This window comes from Anomaloglossus baeobatrachus, chromosome 2 (assembly GCF_048569485.1).
Source record: "Anomaloglossus baeobatrachus isolate aAnoBae1 chromosome 2, aAnoBae1.hap1, whole genome shotgun sequence".
NCBI classification, from domain to species: domain Eukaryota; kingdom Metazoa; phylum Chordata; class Amphibia; order Anura; family Aromobatidae; genus Anomaloglossus; species Anomaloglossus baeobatrachus.
Genome location: NC_134354.1, coordinates 490962764 through 490980578, shown reverse-complemented (window position 1 = coordinate 490980578; position 17815 = coordinate 490962764). Strand labels below are relative to the sequence as shown.

At 45.0% G+C, this 17815-nt stretch overlaps 1 protein-coding gene across 2 annotated transcripts in view; it reads left to right on the top strand.

The window, feature by feature from the left end:
• The window catches only part of LOC142290308 (interleukin-1 receptor type 2-like), a 73363-nt gene that overhangs the window by 1000 nt on the left and 54548 nt on the right, over nt 1-17815 (top strand). Inside the window, exon 1 of one of the 2 annotated variants that reach the window (XM_075334268.1) lies at nt 12052-12141. The exons of the other annotated variant lie outside the window; for it this stretch is intronic. The gene's annotated coding sequence lies outside the window, so the exon portion shown is untranslated. Of the gene's footprint in view, nt 1-12051; nt 12142-17815 lie in introns of those variants that run through there. 2 annotated transcript variants of the gene reach the window in all.

Below are 17815 nucleotides of genomic sequence, written 5' to 3'. Positions count from 1 at the left end.
AGCGCTTCGCGCTTTTTGTCTTTGGTCCCGCCCACCCGCCGCCCAGCCACCGCCGCCCAGCCACCGCCGCCAGTACTGATGAGGAGCAGGGTAGGGCTGTGTGCGCTCTGCACGGCACCTAAAAGGTGCGCTTCAGAGCGCAGCTGAAAAGCTCCGTTCTGAGGCGCATGGTGCCGGCAGAGAGCGTGCGCTCAGCCTGCAGCTCCTGCCATTGACAGAGCAGGAGCTGCCGGCAGAGCGCACGGAAGAAGTGACATGTCACTTCTTAGAACACAGCGATTCGGGCAACAGCTGAATCGCTGCGTTCTAATATGCCACATGCGTACGGCCTCTGCACAGTCTCCATAGACTGTGCAGGGGACGCAGGACGCATGAATTACGCACACAGCCTAATTGAAGTGCAGACTCAGTGCAGTCCCTGTCACAGCGCAGGTTGGAGGCACGGTAGTGGGGAATGTAGTATGCAGGCACTAACCTGCAAGAGTTCAAATCACCCCATCCCACACGGACTGAACTTCCCCTCCCCTCCATTTGTATGCCCCGGGAATGCCAAGGGGGCTAGCCTGGGAATGAACCAGGGACCATGTGGGTCTCCCAGTGAGCGGGCGGGTTAAGGGATTCTGTTAGGACTTCAATGTTCAAATTGAGGGGGGCTGGTAGTGAACAGGGGCAAGAAGCAACAGTCAGCAGGTGGCATGTTTTCCCTCCTGCTGATACCACACCTACACCGAGCCCCCTCCCAGGCCAAAACACACCCCATTTGACATTATGACAATGGTGACTGTTAACAGCCCCTCACCGTTGTCACGCAGTGGTTTCAGCATGTTATGGCGGCGGTGGGTTCGGCGCCGACCATCGCGTTGTACGGTCATGTGCAGGGGTCACGGTAGCAAGCTTTGGCATGGGTAGCCACCATGTCCGGAGTCTGTCATCTTAACCCTTGGATAGGTGTGAGCGTTGTCGTAGCAGGCGTTACGTGGGTAGAGCTAGATCCAGTCGTCTTGCCATTTCCTGAATCACCAGGTGAGTACCCTGATGGGGAATGCGGGGTGGGATAAGTGCCCCTAGGGAGGATAACGTGATGTCACAGGTAACAGGCTTCCCGCCCAGCTCTACATGTTGCCACTAAGTTATTTATAACAAACAATGTTATTGGTGCTGAGGGAATCGCCTTCCCCCGTTTTCTGTAAAAAGCTGTGATGGTATCTAGCATTCCTACCCCTTGTAGACAGCATTCCACAATCTACCCGCTCTAACTGTAAAGAAGCTTTCCCTATCTCGGAGGATTAAGTCTGGTGCCAGTTTATTTATATTGAGCACACGGGTATTTATACAAATTATTATTATTTATTATAGCGCCATATAATTCATGGCGCTTTACATGTGAAAGGGGTTTTACATAATACGTACCAGTATACTAATCATAGACCATACAAGGCACAGACTGCTACAGGAGGAGAGAGGTCCCTGCCCGCGAGGGCTCACAGTCTACAGGGGATAGGTGAGGATACAGTAGATGACAGAGCTGATTGTGAGGCGCTGTATCAGACTGAGGGTTACGGCAGCTTGTAGGCTTGTCGGAAGAGGTACAAATGAGATCTCCTCTGAGACGTCTTTCCAAACTTAAACATATCTTACTTTTTCAACCTTATTTTAATACAGGCGGCTCCATTCCTTGTAATAATCTGGTTGCCACCTGTTAACTGACCCTTCAAGTGATTTATAGATTAGTGACAATACAATGGGATCACGGGATCTAAACCCCCTGTTATACACCCTAATTTAATGCTGTACTTGAAAGAAGGGATCTATATTGGTCACAGATATTTTTATCGAAATGTGAGAAGTATATTTCTGTACATTTGCATGGCTTGATTGTTTTCTAAAATTGCTTCTCTTTTTTAGAGAAGTAATTTTCAGCCTTTTTTACTAGATTTTCCCTCTTTGGTTAATTACGTATGTTTTAATTGGTTTTCCTTACCGTAGTAACCGAAAATAAACAAGTGAGATGGGTAAACCGGCAAGGTTAGCTATTCGCATAATAATTATGCCCACTAATATTTTCTGGACAATTACATCCACATAAATATCCTAAAAGTATAAACTCACTTTTAGTTTCGTGTGCTTTGCATGGATTGGGGACGCTGTCCCCATTGGGGCTTACGGTCTGGATTCCCTACCTGTATGTTTATTGGGGTGTGGGAGGAGGCCAGAGTGCCCGGAGTAGACCCACGCAGTCACGGGGAGACGTACAGGCTCCTTGCGGATGGTGTCCTTGGCGGGATTTGGGCCCAGGACCCCAGGGCTGCAGCTAGCCACAGAGCTATCGTGCCATGCCATAATAGTTTCAAGAGCAGGAACAGACAGATTTGTAGATGGAGTATTCCGGCGTTGCAGGGCCAGCTGTGTGGGATTATTTGCAATATATGTTTATATAGTTATATATAAAAAAAAAAAAAAAAAAAAATGCTCCTTATGCTGGGCCCGGGGGGCATGGTCCGGTAACCTAGCTTTGATTGCGCTTTTCCCCCTATTTAGGTTCCAGCTAAACAAAAGGGGGGGTGGACTGGGAAATAGGAGAATGACCAGTGGTCCGACGATGCCGGTGGGTAAAAGCCTTAACCAACTACAGCTCCTTCCTCAAATAAGTAATCAGGCTGATTAGGTTTTTTGTGGCTTGGAATGCCTATGGGTCAACGCAGGGTTGAAGGCAAAACAGGCATCTGGTTTCCGGGTTAGTATCGCTCACCTTATTGCAATCCCAATCTCAAGTATTTTTGGTAACTCAACCCACCAGCAGTATCAAGGTTTGGAGTTCTCAGCTAGATGTGGGGTGTTTGGTGAAGTTAGGCCTATGATCTGGGCCCCCATTTTGCATTGACCTGACGGTTCTATGGTACGTTATTCAGCGGGTGTTGCTCCGGTGGTTGATGTGCGTGACGATTTTCCAAGCCACCCTCTCGTAATACACGCCCTGCAGTATTCAACGAATGTGCACCATTTTCGGTTGCAAGCAACCTGTTACGAGGTCGGTCTTCCCATTTTTAAATTGTGGAACGGTACTGAAGCGATGAGGGTCTTGTGGGGTGTAAGGTATTGAAGGGTTGGATGATTATGGTAAGTGAGTGGAGCACAGCAGGCCTATTCTTTTCTAGCCGTAGATTGTTTTAAAAAAAAAAAAAAAAGAAAAAAAAAAAAAAATGGGGGTTTTTGGATTGTTCGCCCCATTGCAAATCTATACATTGATGTTTTGGATCTCTTTTTCCATCACTCGGCGGGTGTCCCGACGGTGTCGGTTATGTCTATTAGGCGAGCGGGTGTGATGGTACCAGTTTTTACCCACGACGACGGCCCTTCAATTTAGCGTCACGGATTTAGTCCTCCTTTTTGTGGGCTGGTTTTGGTCGGTAATGCGACGGTTCCTGGTTATTTCGGTGTTTGCCAGCCGTGGTACCCGGTACGAACTCTCCCAGAGTTGGGGTGTTCCAAGGCTTCAGGGGCCAGTATACATGAGCACAGTTTCAGTGGATTAGGTGACTGCAATTGAAATGCATTATGAGGGACGTTAGGACCGAGTTGGTTTTGAAATCGGTTTTTATCAGGCACGTAAGAAGATTCAGAACAGCGTACAGGGCTAATGTAAAATGATATGATTGTGATTTGTTTCTATATAAAAAAAAAAAAAAAAAAAAAAAAGGGGGTTTTGGGTTTTGCCAGTACCACCTTGGAGAGAAGAGGCGTTGATGGTTACGAGAATTCTCTGTTCTGACAGTGTTTTTCCTTTCAGATCTAAGTCGGCCTAGTGACTGGGTCCGAGGTTACTTCCATACATGTTGGCTGCGAGGAGAGCGGATCTTCGCCTCTTCGCCTTGGTGGTCGGTCCTTGGTTCCCTTTACAGTGGATGTAATTGGAGAGGTTGCCGGGGCTTGGCTCAGCTGTGGGTCTATCAGAGGTGATCAAGATTGTGTGAGCTCTCTTTTCTCCAACCGACTTGGTGATACACATAGGCTTCAAGTAGCTGGTCCAAGGCTGTCTAGCTAGGCCTCTTACCCTTATCTGGTCACAGAGGTACAAGTTTCCCTGTTTTCGTTCGGAGTGTTACAACGATCCGGCCGAAGGTAACCCTCTGGCCCAGGGGGCAAGGCGCTAAGGAAGAATGTGATATGGATCTCTCCTGGCGCATGTGCGATCAGGGCCTACCCAAGTTGTGCTGTTAATAAAGTGTTTATAAAAAAAAAAAAAAAAAAAAAAAAGGTTGTTGGTCTGGCACCGCCAGCTGGAAGGCAATATTTGGCTGTCCTTAAGCTCAGATGGGTACATCCCAAATGATGATGTTGTGGATATGGTGGTTGCGGAAATTCCTGGGACGGCTCAGGTATTTCAGTTTTTGGGTGGGGTCGCAGCTTGCTGGCGCTGTGCTGCTCCTTGGCGGAAGGGGTAGGAAAAGTGGTGGTGAAATACCCGCGCCGGACGGCCGGAAGGCGGTACATTTGCCTGAACCCCGTGATGTTGGCAAGTTAATGCCTGGTTAAAAGCTGCGACCAAATTTTATGCCAAAAGATGAGAGTGGTTTTTTCCCCATACCTCTCTCCAAAAATGGAAAATTCAAATAAAAGTATTTTAATTTATAAAAGAACGGTGTTGTGTCTTTCTAGGGGGGGAAAAATGGTGGTTGTTGGGTCCTGGCAGTCTGAGGGGCACTGCAGCCAGAAACTTGAGATGCTGCCCCCTGACTGCTGGCCCCTCTGCATGTTTAAATAAAGTTCTCCCCCCTGGAAAGACACTGACCTGCCGCCCCCGCCTCCTGTGGTGTGACTGGCCTAAGCCCCGCCTCCTGGATACATATCATCGGGCTGCCCAGCTTCCAGCCTCTCGGCTGCAGGACCCGGACCTGTTTCCCACCCTCCCTCCCTTTTGTTTTCCAAGTTTGTTGGAGTTTACTGTGTTTTAAGTCGCAGCAGCGGAAGGGGTAGGAAAAGTGGTGGTGAAATACCCGCGCCGGACGGCCGGAAGGCGGTACATTTGCCTGAACCCCGTGATGTTGGCAAGTTAATGCCTGGTTAAAAGCTGCGACCAAATTTTATGCCAAAAGATGAGAGTGGTTTTTTCCCCATACCTCTCTCCAAAAATGGAAAATTCAAATAAAAGTATTTTAATTTATAAAAGAACGGTGTTGTGTCTTTCTAGGGGGGGAAAAATGGTGGTTGTTGGGTCCTGGCAGTCTTATGGTATTGTCATGAGTGTGTCATGGCCTCATGTGACCTCAAGGGGATTTGAAATAAGATGGTCACAGTGTATAGCTGATTACAGATAGTGGACCCTCTTTAGTGCCCGCTCATCGTTTACCCTGAGTTGGAGCTTATTCAATTCCATGCAGTGCTGAAGGGGTTAAGGTTCCTTTCTATCCTGCTGTGATTTAAGATGTAGTTGTAATCTCTGCTGTAGCCACTCACTTCTGCTATAAATATACACTCCTCACTCCTCTCTATAGTTAATTCTATACTATCCATTTTGAAAAAGCCTGACTCTGGAGAAGCTTAGGTGTTCATTTCTGTTGCAGCTGTGACATTTCCTGCTGGAGAAGCCATGGGGTGCTATTTTGTGTCTTACGCCACCTGTTTGTCTTTGTTGTTTTATTGCAGTGGCGAGACTAACTTCTCTCTGGCCTTCACAGTAGTCAGGGTGAGTTCAGGGTCAGTGATGGCTTAGGCAGATGATGGCATATGGGAACAAAGACCTGTCTAGGGATGTTAGGGAGTACAGGGATCAGCCTTGCACTGGAGCCAGGGACTTACGTTGTATTCCTTCCCTTGTTTTTCCTTTGTGTGGTGCCACTCACTGTGACAGGTTTACAAGCCCTGTGCCCAATCTGTGCTGGCTTACCTCTCACCGCCTTTGGACGAATTGAACATCAAGCAGAAGTCAGAGCTGCAGCTGTCTGCTGACTGTTTCTTGATGTTTGATATGTCTGAAGGCAGGGAGAGTGAAACCAGCGCTGATTGTGTGCAGGGATCGCATCATATAACAGCGTCACGTGAGCCCCAGGACAGCGAATGCCGACACCACAAGAATGGCATTGGTACCATAGGTGAGTATTTGTGTTTTAATATAACGAGTACAAGCAATCTGATTGAGAAGGTGTTGCCAGAGCAGTTGACATCCCCTTTAATGGGAATCTGTCCGCAGGTTTTTGCCACCTAATCTGAGAGCAGCATAACATAGGAGCAGAGATCCTGATTAAAGCGGTGTTTCATTTACTGGGCTTCTTTGTGTAGTTTTGATAAAATCAGTGATCAGCAGTAGATTATCATTAGAGGACTACCTGGCGTGCTACCAGGTAGTCAAGCATATTCATCTGCTCTATATAACCATGCTCCCAACACTGATTCACAGCTTTCTCTGTACACTGTATATGGGCAAAAAGACGCCAATCAGGGCTGTTTGTGGGGTATACAACTCCACAGTAAAATAACTGCTATATCTACAGCAAAGAAAACAGTGAGTTTATCAAAATGACAGCAAACAGCTCAGTAAGTGATACATCACGGGAATCAGGTTCTCTGTCTACATTATGCTGCTCTCAAATGGGATAGGAAAAACCTGGTGACAGATTCCCTTTAACCTGTTTAGATTTCAGTATAAACCAAAAATGTTTTAATGTCAATGTTGTGTTGAATTTATATTAATATTCCCTTCAGTTCTTTTTAGTTATAACCTGTCAAATGTGTTGCTCAGTTTTCACAGTGTGGTCCAGGAGGACATTTCCCTGGCGTCTTGTTTATCCTATGGCCCCGATTCATTATTCTGGTGTTTTCTACATCAGTCTTGAGGTTTGCCCTGGAGCAATATGCGTCAAATTCATTAAGAGCCATGCCCATTCAGTTCCATTGCCATAGGTAAAATCCATCACTTAGCCACACAGTCTGTCTTTACAAACATTTGTGAAATAATGACTTGTTCTACAGAGCTCACTGAATTTGAGCATAGCACTGTAATATGACGCCACCATTATAACATGTCAGTTAAATTTCTTCCCCAATCAACTGTGAGTCATATTATTGAAATGTGTAGATTTAGGGAGCACAGCTGTTCGCCATAACCTTACAGTGCGGGGTTACTGACTGGTAAAGCTGATGGCGAATAAAAGTTACCAACACTCTTCTAAATCCATAGAGCTCCAAACCTCCTGTGGTAATAATATCAGCACAAAAACTGCAATGACATCTTCATAGCATGGGTTTCCATAGCCAAGCTGTCACCACCGTCTCTTGTTATTTTGAAACCTGTTACATTCTCTGATCTTTTTCCCTTGTTGCTATGGGAGATTCTCGATATTATATACTAGCTGTAGTACCCCGGCGTTGCCCGGGATAGTAATTATCTCTCTGATTCTCACTCAGTTTCTGTCTGTCTCCCTTTCTGTCTGTGTGTCTCTCTCTCTCTGTCTCTCTCTTTTTCTGTCTGTCTCTGACTCTTTCCCTGTCTGTCTCTTTCCCTGTCTGTCTCTATCTTTTTCCCTGTCTGTCTATGTCTCTCTTTCCCTGTCTGTCTCTTTCCCTGTCTGTCTCTTTCCCTGTCTGTCTCTTTCCCTGTCTGTCTCTTTGTCTGTGTCTATCTGTGTCTGTCTGTTTCTTTGACTGTCTGTCTCTTTGTATGTTTGTCTGTCTCTGCCTTTCTCTGTCTGTCTGTCTCTTTCCATGTCTGTCTATTTCCCTGTATATCTGCCTCATTGGCTGTTTGTCTCTTTTCTTGTCTGTCTCTTTCCCTGTCTCTGTGTCTGTCTGTGTCTGTCTGTGTCTGACTGTGTCTGTCTGTGTGTGTCTCTTTCCCTGGCTGCATTGTGACACACCAACATTCAGCTCCATTGGCATTAATGGAGGTAGGTTTTTTGGCAAATAACTGTAAAGTGCAGGGTTAAAATTTCCCCTCAAAACATAGTCTATAACGTTCCCTGAGTCAAATGGGGTGTCTGTGCAAAAGTTTGTGATTGTACATGCGACGGTGCGAATTCCTACATTCGGACATACACACACACATATATACACTCAGCTTTATATATTAAACTACCTGTAGTACCCGGCGTTACCTGGGATACTGACGGTCTCTCTGTCTCTCTCCCAGTCTGTCTGTCTGTCTCTGTCTGCCTCGTCTGTCTTTCTGACTCTGTCTGTCTCTGTCTGTCTCTGTGTGTCTTTCTCTGTGTGTCTGTCTCTGTCTGTCTGTCTCTGTCTGTCTCTGTGTGTCTGTCTCTGTGTATCTGTCTCTGTGTATCGGTCTGTCTCTCTGTCTGTCTCTGTCTATGTGTGTCTGTGTCTCTATCCATGTCTGTCTGTCTATGTCTTTCACTCTGTCTGTCTGTGACTTTCTCTCTGTCTGTGTCTATCTCTCTGTCTGTGTCTATCTCTCTGTCTGTGTCTCTATCTCTGTGTCTGTCTGTCTCTATATCTCTGTGTCTGTCTGTCTCTATCTCTGGGTCTGTCTGTGTTTTTCTGTCTCTATCTCTGTGTCTGTCTCACTCTATCTCTGTCTGACTGTCTCTATCTCTTTCCCCATCTGTCTCTTTCCCCATCTGTCTCGTTCCAGGCCTGTCTCGATCCAGGTCTGTCTCGATCCAGGTCTGTCTTGTTCCAGGTCTGTCTCTGTCTCTTTCCCTGTCTGTGTCTCTTTCTCTGTCTTTTTCCCTGTCTCTGTCTGTCTGCCTCTGTCTGTCTGGCTATATATGTCTGCCTCTTTCCCTCTCTACCTCTGTCTGTCTGTCTCTTTCACTGCCTGCCTCTGTCTGCCTGCCTCTTTCCGTCTGCCTCTGTCTGTCTACCTCTTTCCCTGTCTGCCTCTGTCTCTTTCCCTGTCTGCCTCTGTCTATCTCTTTCCCCTTTCTGCCTCTGTCTGTCTACCTCTTTCCCTGTCTGCCTCTGTCTGTCTGTCTGCCTCTTTCTGTCTGCCTCTTTCCCTGTCTGCCTTTGTCTCTCTGTCTGCCTCTGTCTGTCTTTTTCCCGGTCTGCCTCGGTCTGCCTTTTTCCCTGTATGCCTCTGTCTGTCTCTGTCTTTCTCTCTCCCTGTCTGCCTTTTACTCTGTCTGTGGCTATGTCTGTCTGTCTCTTTCTGTCTCTCTCTATCCGTCTCCGCACCGACATCTTATTACCTCACACATAAGCTTCTTGTACTAACAATTTATTTTATTCCTATAGCAACCAATTACAGCTTTTATTAATAACCTGTAGCTCGCAGCTCCATAGACTTTAATGGAGGCAAGTTTTTTGGAGAGTAACTGTACAGCGCGGGGTTAAATTTTCCCGTCAAAACATAGCCTATGATGTTCCCTGAGTCACACAGGGTGTCTGTACAAAAATGTTGTGATTGTAAATGCGATGGTGTGGATTCCTTTAGTGAACATACACACATACACACATACATACACTCAGCTTTATAAATTAGATTAAACTCCCATATATACCTGCTGCTCTGTAGCTAAGGTGCCAGTTATTTTCTGAAGCCAGGCCGTGGTGTTGAAAGGAGCTGTTGTCCTAAGTTGCTTAAGGCAAAGACACCACTTTGCTTTTTACCTGCTTTTTTGCTGCTTTTTCAACTGCAACGTTTAATGCCAAAATGGATGTGTTCTGCTTTTCAAGCTTAGTCTATGGGAATTTGGGTTTCTAAACCCCACTATGCAGTTCAAACTGCAGCCTTTTTGTGGCAGAAATTTGGGCAAAAACTCAGCTTTGCAGTGCAAAACCCAAATGGCAAAAACAATTGACATGGGTTTTGCACTGCAAAGCTGAGTTTTTGCCCAAATTTCTGCCACAAAAAGGCAGCAGTTTGAACTGCATAGTGGAGTTTAGAAACCCAAATTCCCATAGACTAAGCTTGAAAAGCAGAACACGTCCATTTTGGCATTAAACGCTGCAGTTGAAAAAGCAAAGCAGGTAAAATGCAACGTGAACACATAGGCTACTTTCACACATCAGTTTTTTCCCATCAGGTACAATCCGGAAAAAAACGGGTAAACCGGATCCGGTATCGCATCCGGTTTATCCCCATAGACTTGCATTGTAACCGGATTGTACCTGATGGCTTTGCGGTGCATCCGTTTTTTTCCGGATGCGGCAAAATAAATAAATGCGGCGGCCGGATAGAACGTTCCCTGCAACGTTTTTTGCTCCGGCAAAAAAAAACCGCATCGCGCCGCATCCGGCCGCTGTGGCGCATTTTCAATGCATGCCTATGGATGCCAGATGCGGCGCGATGCGGAAAAAGCCGCATCCGGCCGCCGCATGCGGTTTTTTCCACTGCGCATGCTCAGTAGCATGCCGCAACCGGAAAAAAACGGACCGGCCGCATGTAAAAACTTATGCAAAGGATGCGGTGTTTTCACCGCATCCGTTGCATAGGTTTCACAGCCGGATTGAGCCGCACGGCTCAAACCGGATGTGTGAAAGTAGCCATAGCCTTATTCAGGTGTGGTCAGCAGTCTTGGAGTCTGACTGCAGACCTGAAGTTGGAGTTCTCCTCTGTTGTTTTTCCCCCTGTTTGTCTTTTCCTGTGGTGTCGTATTAGCTCAGTGGTGGGTCTAGTATACACCAGCGGCCAGTTCCTTATACAGGAGTTCAGTAGGGTGTTGCAGGATTTTTAGGTATTCTTGCTTGGCGACAGATTGAATGAACCTGTATAGGGACTGGTTAGGAGTGCAGTTGACAGTTGCAGGCTAGTGCAGGAGGTGACCACCTTTCCTCTCACTAGTGTTAGATTCTGCCATTGTTATTGTGTCCCCAGTGTTCCCCCCTTGTCTGTGGTTGTCTTGGTGTTTTTCGTTGCGCGTCAGTCTTTGGTTGGTCTGAACGCGTTTGTCACGCATTTAGCATCACACAACCATCATCTTGCAAAACTAACGATATCAAGAACAGTGCCATGTGTAGAATGGAGTGGTGTAAAGCTGTGGTCCCCAACTCCAGTCCTCAAGGCCCACCAACAGATCATGTTTTCAGGATTTAATTAGTATTGCACAGGTGATGGAATTGTCTCCTGGACATATTAAGGAAATGGAGAAAACATGATCTGTTGGTGGGCCTTGAGGACTTGAATTGGGGAACAATAGTGTAAAGTATGCTGCCACTGGACTTAAGAGCAGTGGAATAATGTTCTGTAGAGTGACAAATCTGGCAGTCTGATGGAGTCTGAGATTGGCTAATGCCAGGTGAATGTTACTTGCCTGACTGAATTATACCAACTGTAAGCATTGGATTAGTAGGGATCATACTATAGGTCTTTGGGTCTGTTTTTAAGGGATTAACCTAGTCCCCATAGTTCCAGTGAAGGGATAACAATGCATACATTTTGTATGCTTACAACTTTTGGAAGAATTGTGAGTGACAGATTCTTTTACCGCCTTAAAACGAATTGTTATGAGGAGGCAGCGCCGGAGTCACTCACACTGCTTCTATCACCGACCTCTAATAAGTCCTGTGTCAGAGAAGCAAGCCGTGGGATAGTGGTGACAGAAGAAGTGGTCTGTCTCTGTGGTCACATCTCCCACAGCTTCTACCACCGCTATTGATTACGGATGTCATCAGAGAGAAGTGATGAAGGAAGCTGTGATAAGTGACCGCATCGCCGTCCCCTGATAACATCCCGATAGAAGCAGCGGGGAAGTGTGTACAGCTCCATCCACAATTGAAACTGTATAGGAAGAAAAGTAAAAAAAAAGCACATATATATAGAGAAGAGGGGATTTTAAAGTAAAGCAAATTACAAAAGCGGTTAGGACTTAAGTATAAATATAAAGGTCATTTTGGGTGTTGGACAACCCCTTTAAGAACTGTGGTATAAGCTCATTAAAAAAATCCTAAAAAAGGAACCTGTGATGTGCTTTCCCTTTAGATGTCCTTTCTTGAGCAATCAGGATATTGATGAGGACCTGGAAAGTGTCTGCTCTATTTTAGACATTGATTGAGAAATGTTTGAGGAAGTTCCGCAACGCACGCGGAACGTATATATATATAAATGTATGCTTATCCTCACTATGTATTCTTATTGTTTCACTGCACGTGTTTGTCACTGAAATCAATACTATTTGTATGCTGAACAAGGTACTCCATTCAAGGAATTTCTATTTTCAATTTTCCATTGAATTCTCCTAAAAAAAGGTAAGACGAGAATTATTCATGAATACTAATGTAAATGACTTTGCCTTCACTTTTAGCTGGAGCCTAGGGTCTCTTACTCACCTCCAGAGATTTGTAGAAAAGTGAAATTTTCTGATTAAGATATGAGTAGAATTCAATGGGTATTCCCAAAACCAAAAGACTGATTGATAAACAATTTAATACTAGTTACATAACATCTAGGTGATTGACAATTATCTAATAAATTGTTTAAAACGATATAAACATTTCAAACATTTCCAATGATTTCCCTGCAATCTAGGAATGGTACATTTTTCAACCATCAGTTGGTCATCTTATCCAAAATTGAGCATTATGGACTATTATTGTCCTTTTAACTTTGATTCTTATGAATTTTGGCAGCCAATTGTGGCCCAGTATTATATATCCCAAAAAAATTTATTGTATATTACAGCTATCTAAAGTAGCAAATCTAAAGTCCACATGTACGTGACATAGAATAAATGACACTATAATAATAAATATTATTATTAATATGGTTTGCAATCAAAGCATATCTGCATAAGTGAAATAATAATTTAAAATGTTTTGGTTGATACTGATAATTTTTAAAACCATTGTTGGATTGGTAACATCATAACTATTAGCGGTGAGTGAGCACTGAAATGCTTGAGTGCTCGGTACTCAAATGAAGCAGGTCGAAAGCTCAGATGGGCTTGATTTGAGTAACATGTATAATAGAATATAATAGAAGTCATAAGGGAAACTCAAGGGTTTTTCTGGAAAATTCCCCCTAGGAGGGCTGGAGTGGTGTTATCCGCCCGTATTGAGATGGCAAGCAGGAGTGGAGTGGACCCACTGGACCACAGGGTTAACTCTGGCAGCTGACCTCTAGGGCAGGAACAGGCGTTGGTGCAGACAGGCAGAGTCTCTAGTGCTGACAGGTGCAGCTGTGACGGCTGATGTAGTCAGGATGGCAGGTACAGAAAGGGAGACAGGTATGTCATAGCACGTAGAGGCAGGGGCATAACGACCGTGGTTGCAGAGGTCGACATCGCGACTGGGCCCGCAGGCTTAGGGGCTCGGCCTGCAGATCAGCAGCCAGCTCCTCTCTATGAAAGAGTAGCTGCGCTGTTCTGTGGCAGACCACGCAGCTGGTATATGAGTCAGAGGGGCCCAGTGTCAGCGGCAGCGGCATAGGGCCCCCCCTCACCCACCCATCAACGCACACAGCAATGATAAAGCATGGAGAGGTGCGCTGTGCTCCATGCTTTATCATTCTCCCCTGTGCCTGCACTTGACATCACAGTGCAGCTGAGGGCAGTGACATCACCACTGTGCGACTGCACTGCAGCCTGTGCTGAGACTGTGGAGTGCAGCATGGGCGGACGCTTACCGGAGCAGAGGGGGAAAGAGGTGAGAGGTGAGGATGGAGCAGCGTGGGAATGAGGAGAGGTGAGGACTTTTTTTTTTTTAAATCAGTGAGTACACGGTGGCCAAAGTCCTATGGGGCTCCATTATACATGAAGGTCTATGGGGCTGCATTACACATGGAGGTCTATGGGGGCTGTATTACACATGGAGGTCTATGGGGGCTGCATTAGACATGGAGGTCTATGGGGGCTGCATTACACATGGAGGTCTATGGGGGTTGCATTATACATGGAGGTCTATGGGCTGCATAATACAATATGAAGGTCTATGGGGCTGCATTATAATACATATAAGACTATGGAGGCTGCATTATAATATATGGAGGACTATGGGGGCTACCTTATACATGGACTATGGGGGTGCATTATAATATATGGAGGACTATGTGGTGCAGTATAATATATGGAGTACTATGGGGTGAATTATAATACATGGAGGACTATGGGAGTTGCATTAAAATAATTGAAGGGCTGTAAGGGCTACTTTATACATGGAGGACTATGGGAAAGGCATTATAATACATGGAGGACTATGGGGGTGCATTCTAATATATGAAGGGTTATGTTGGACCCTTTATACTATATGGAAGGCTATGTGGCGGCCATTATTGTATTTGGAGAACTGTATACGAGGGGGGATAAAGACACAAGCATGGGATGGGAAAGTTTTGTGCTGAGGGAAAAAAGCTCTTTCCCTCAGCACACAGCTTTCCCGTGCTCTGCTATACATCTTCTCTCAGCATCCAGCTTTCCCTTGATCTGATATGGGAGAGCTGGGTGCTGAGGGAAAGATGTATAGCAGAGCATGGGGAAACTGGGTGCTGAGGACACGATGGATATTAGAACTTAGGAAAGCTGGGTGCTGATAGAGGGATTTCAGATCATGGGAAACCTGGGTGCTGAGGGAAAGAGCCAAGTGTCAGCGTCATTATTTCATACCCCGAGTGTTGGCGTCATTATCCCATACCCCGAGCGTTGGTGGAGGGGGGGCCCAGGTCCGAACTGTGCACCTGGGCCCATCAAACTATAGTTACGCCACTGGGTACAGGTGAAGGTAACGGACAGTGGAGACATGGGACCTGACAACTAGCTAGCAAGCAGGAACCTAACTAACTAACTAACCATCTTGCTCAATCACCTCCCCTAGCACCAGAATTGGCGTATCTGCAGGATGCTATTTTTAGCTGGGATGGGCCAGTTAACCATGGGCCCTTCCCACCCTGATAATACCAGCCCCCAGCTGTCTGCTTTACCCTAGCTGGTTATCAAAAATAAGGAGGACCTTGTGCCGTTTTTAAATTATTTAGTAAATAATTTTAAAGAACGGCATAGGATCCATTCTATTTTTGATAACCAGCCAAGGTAAAGCAGACAGTTGAGGGTTGCCCCCAGCTGTCTGTTTGTTTTACCTGTGCTGGTTATCAAAAATAGGCTGGAGCTCATGTTACTTTCTTTTTTTTTTTTCTTTTTAATCCATTCACAGCAGCTGACAGGCAATTTTTGCTGCAGGCTTTCAACAAACTTTATTAACATACACAGGACCCGAGCACCAAACTCGCTCAGGGGCTTTTTTTAAAAGTCCGTCTTTGGGTCCGAGACCCGGACACCTGGAGTCTTGTAGAAACTCTGAACTTTACCTTTCGGGTTCGCTCATCCTTTCTGATGTCAAAAGTTTTAATATTTAGTGACAGTTTGTTCGCTGAAGGGATGGAGAGCAGTACAGTATTGAGTATCTGCAGCACAGCAAAGCATGGTGGAGCTTGGTGTTATCAATGCTGAGAAATTCATGCTGATACTATTCAATACCATAATGGAGGCATCAAATGGGCTCCACGTTTTTTTCAAGCAAGATAGTGGTCCTAGCGTGATACAGCCAATGACTTTAAGAACTATCTTCAGCATAATGGAGAACGGTGAAATGATGATATAACCCCTACAGCATCATGATCTCAATATCTCCAGTCTTTCTGGGTTTATTTGTAAGAACAGAAAACGTTAATACAAGACTACATATACAAAAGATTTTTGGCTTATTCTCTAAATATTCTAGATATTTGGAACAACCTCTCAGCCAAATTCCTTCAAAAACTGTTGTCAGAAGTACCTTGAAGAATTGATGCTTTGATGCTTTGTTGAAGGCAATGAGTGGCAACACCAAATATCGATTTGATTTAGATTTCTCTTTTGTTCATTCTTTTTGTAATTTGGTAATTGATAAAATAAAATATTAAAGCACCATTTTGGGTGAAGCTTTAAATGTAGGTCACCTGCCCCCTGTCTTATGCTCACCTTCCGGCAGCTTCGTCTTCTATTGCCACTGCTCTGGTTGGTTTCCGGTGATTTGTAACCTGCCGGCAGCTCCAGTATTCATGGAGTGCGCTGGAGGTCACTTCAATATATCTCTATGAGAGCCTTGTTGTGGCCTCGCTCTGGCTCTCATAGAGATGTATTGAGTTCTTGTGACTAGAGATAAGCGGACCCATGGAAGTTCAGGTTCGCTGGGTTCAGCCTCACTTTAGTTAAGTTCAGAACTCGGACTTCACCTGAACTTTATCCTGGAGCACAAACCCCATACAAGTCAAGAACTAATGTGCTCAACTCGAGTATGATGATTGGGCAGTTCGGCTTAATGCCCAAATACAACCAGCCATAAACAGTGTCTTTCCAGGGGATGGAGGGCTGTTTTTTTTTTTAAACACTGTATCCAAAACGTTTTTTATCCCCACTAAGAGCCATTCGAATACTGTAACTGGCTATCACTGGGTCAAGCACCAAGTGTACCCGAGCACGCTGATGCTCAATCTAGAGGATAATGTATGAAAAGCACCCGAATTCGAACACAAACTATTTTTTAAAAGTCTGTGTTCGAGTCTGAGACCTGGACACCCGCTGTTCAATATAAATTCTGATTTCCTTTAGTTCGGATTCGCTCAACTCCACTTTTGATGTAAATTTCTCACTTCCGGCCAGTCAGACGTTATAGTCACAAGATGGCACAGTGAGATCAGAGCGGCATCAGTAAAAGATGAAGATGCCAGAAGGTAAGTATGTGGCGGGGTACGGAAATTAGATTTAAAATTCCACTCCAGCGCTAAAACACCCCCGCCCCTCACTGGACTGGTGCTTTGCCACTTCTATTGATGAAAACACTCTTACTTAGCAGCATTTTGTCACCATGTGAGTATAGGATAAGGATGAACAGGGGCTCCTGTGCTGTCCCTCGTGCTAGAGAACCCTAGGTTATCCCTAACTTCAGGGAACTCCTGATGGTAAAGATACCTATATCCTATGCCTGGCTATTCTCCTGACCAGAACAAATGTGATTCTCCCCTCCCACCTGGGAAGGAAGGGGCAGAAGTGAGATGGAAGCACGGATAAAGACAGACAAGTGAAAATCAAAGCTGTGACACACTGCACACACACAGGAATAGACAATGAGATACTCAGGAGAAAATCAAGAGCAAGAGGGTAGCAATAAAAAGGCAACAAGGGTTAACTCCACAACTGCACTCAGCCACAAGAACCACAATCAATAGATAACTAGTCTGGTGATGTGTTGCAATCCAGACTAAGCTATAGCTGGCATAGAAGGAAGCATCTAGGCAGCATATATAGGAGGGTAGCAGATGTAATTGGCTCCCCTACAACATGTGATCAAAAAAGACTACCAAGCTGGCCAGCAGAGATTAACTCTTGCTTGCCTGTCTATGAACTACTACTCTGGAGGTCGACACCCGAGTCTGCCTGCGTTGATCACAGACACCAGAGAATCAGTAGTCTGAACAGATCCAGCCACCACCATGACAGTCGGCAAAGTTTTTAAAAATATCTTTATGACATATTTTTTTCTACACCCGCCTAAAACGTTTGCACATTATTGTATATGATAGTATTATGGCTCATAGATTAGATTTTCTAAACTCTAAAATACTTCAATTGTATTCACAGGAATAACATTTACCATACAGAATAATTATCATAGGATAATATTTTATTGTAGTTGTTCCAATTTTTGAGTGGTCATTTTTTAGCACTTTCGTGCGTACTATGTATTTATGAAGTATTTTGTGCCTTTTTAGATTATTTTCTTTCTGTCACTTTTTTAAGTGTGCCATTGTGCATTTGATTTAAGCATTGTCCATTCTTTTGTCAGATTTCTGATTTGTAACTTTTAAAAAGACTAAAAAAATGTTTTTTTTGCAAGGAAACAGTGGCCTCATACGAGTATGATACTTTCATTGTGTGTTAATTTTGTTACAATT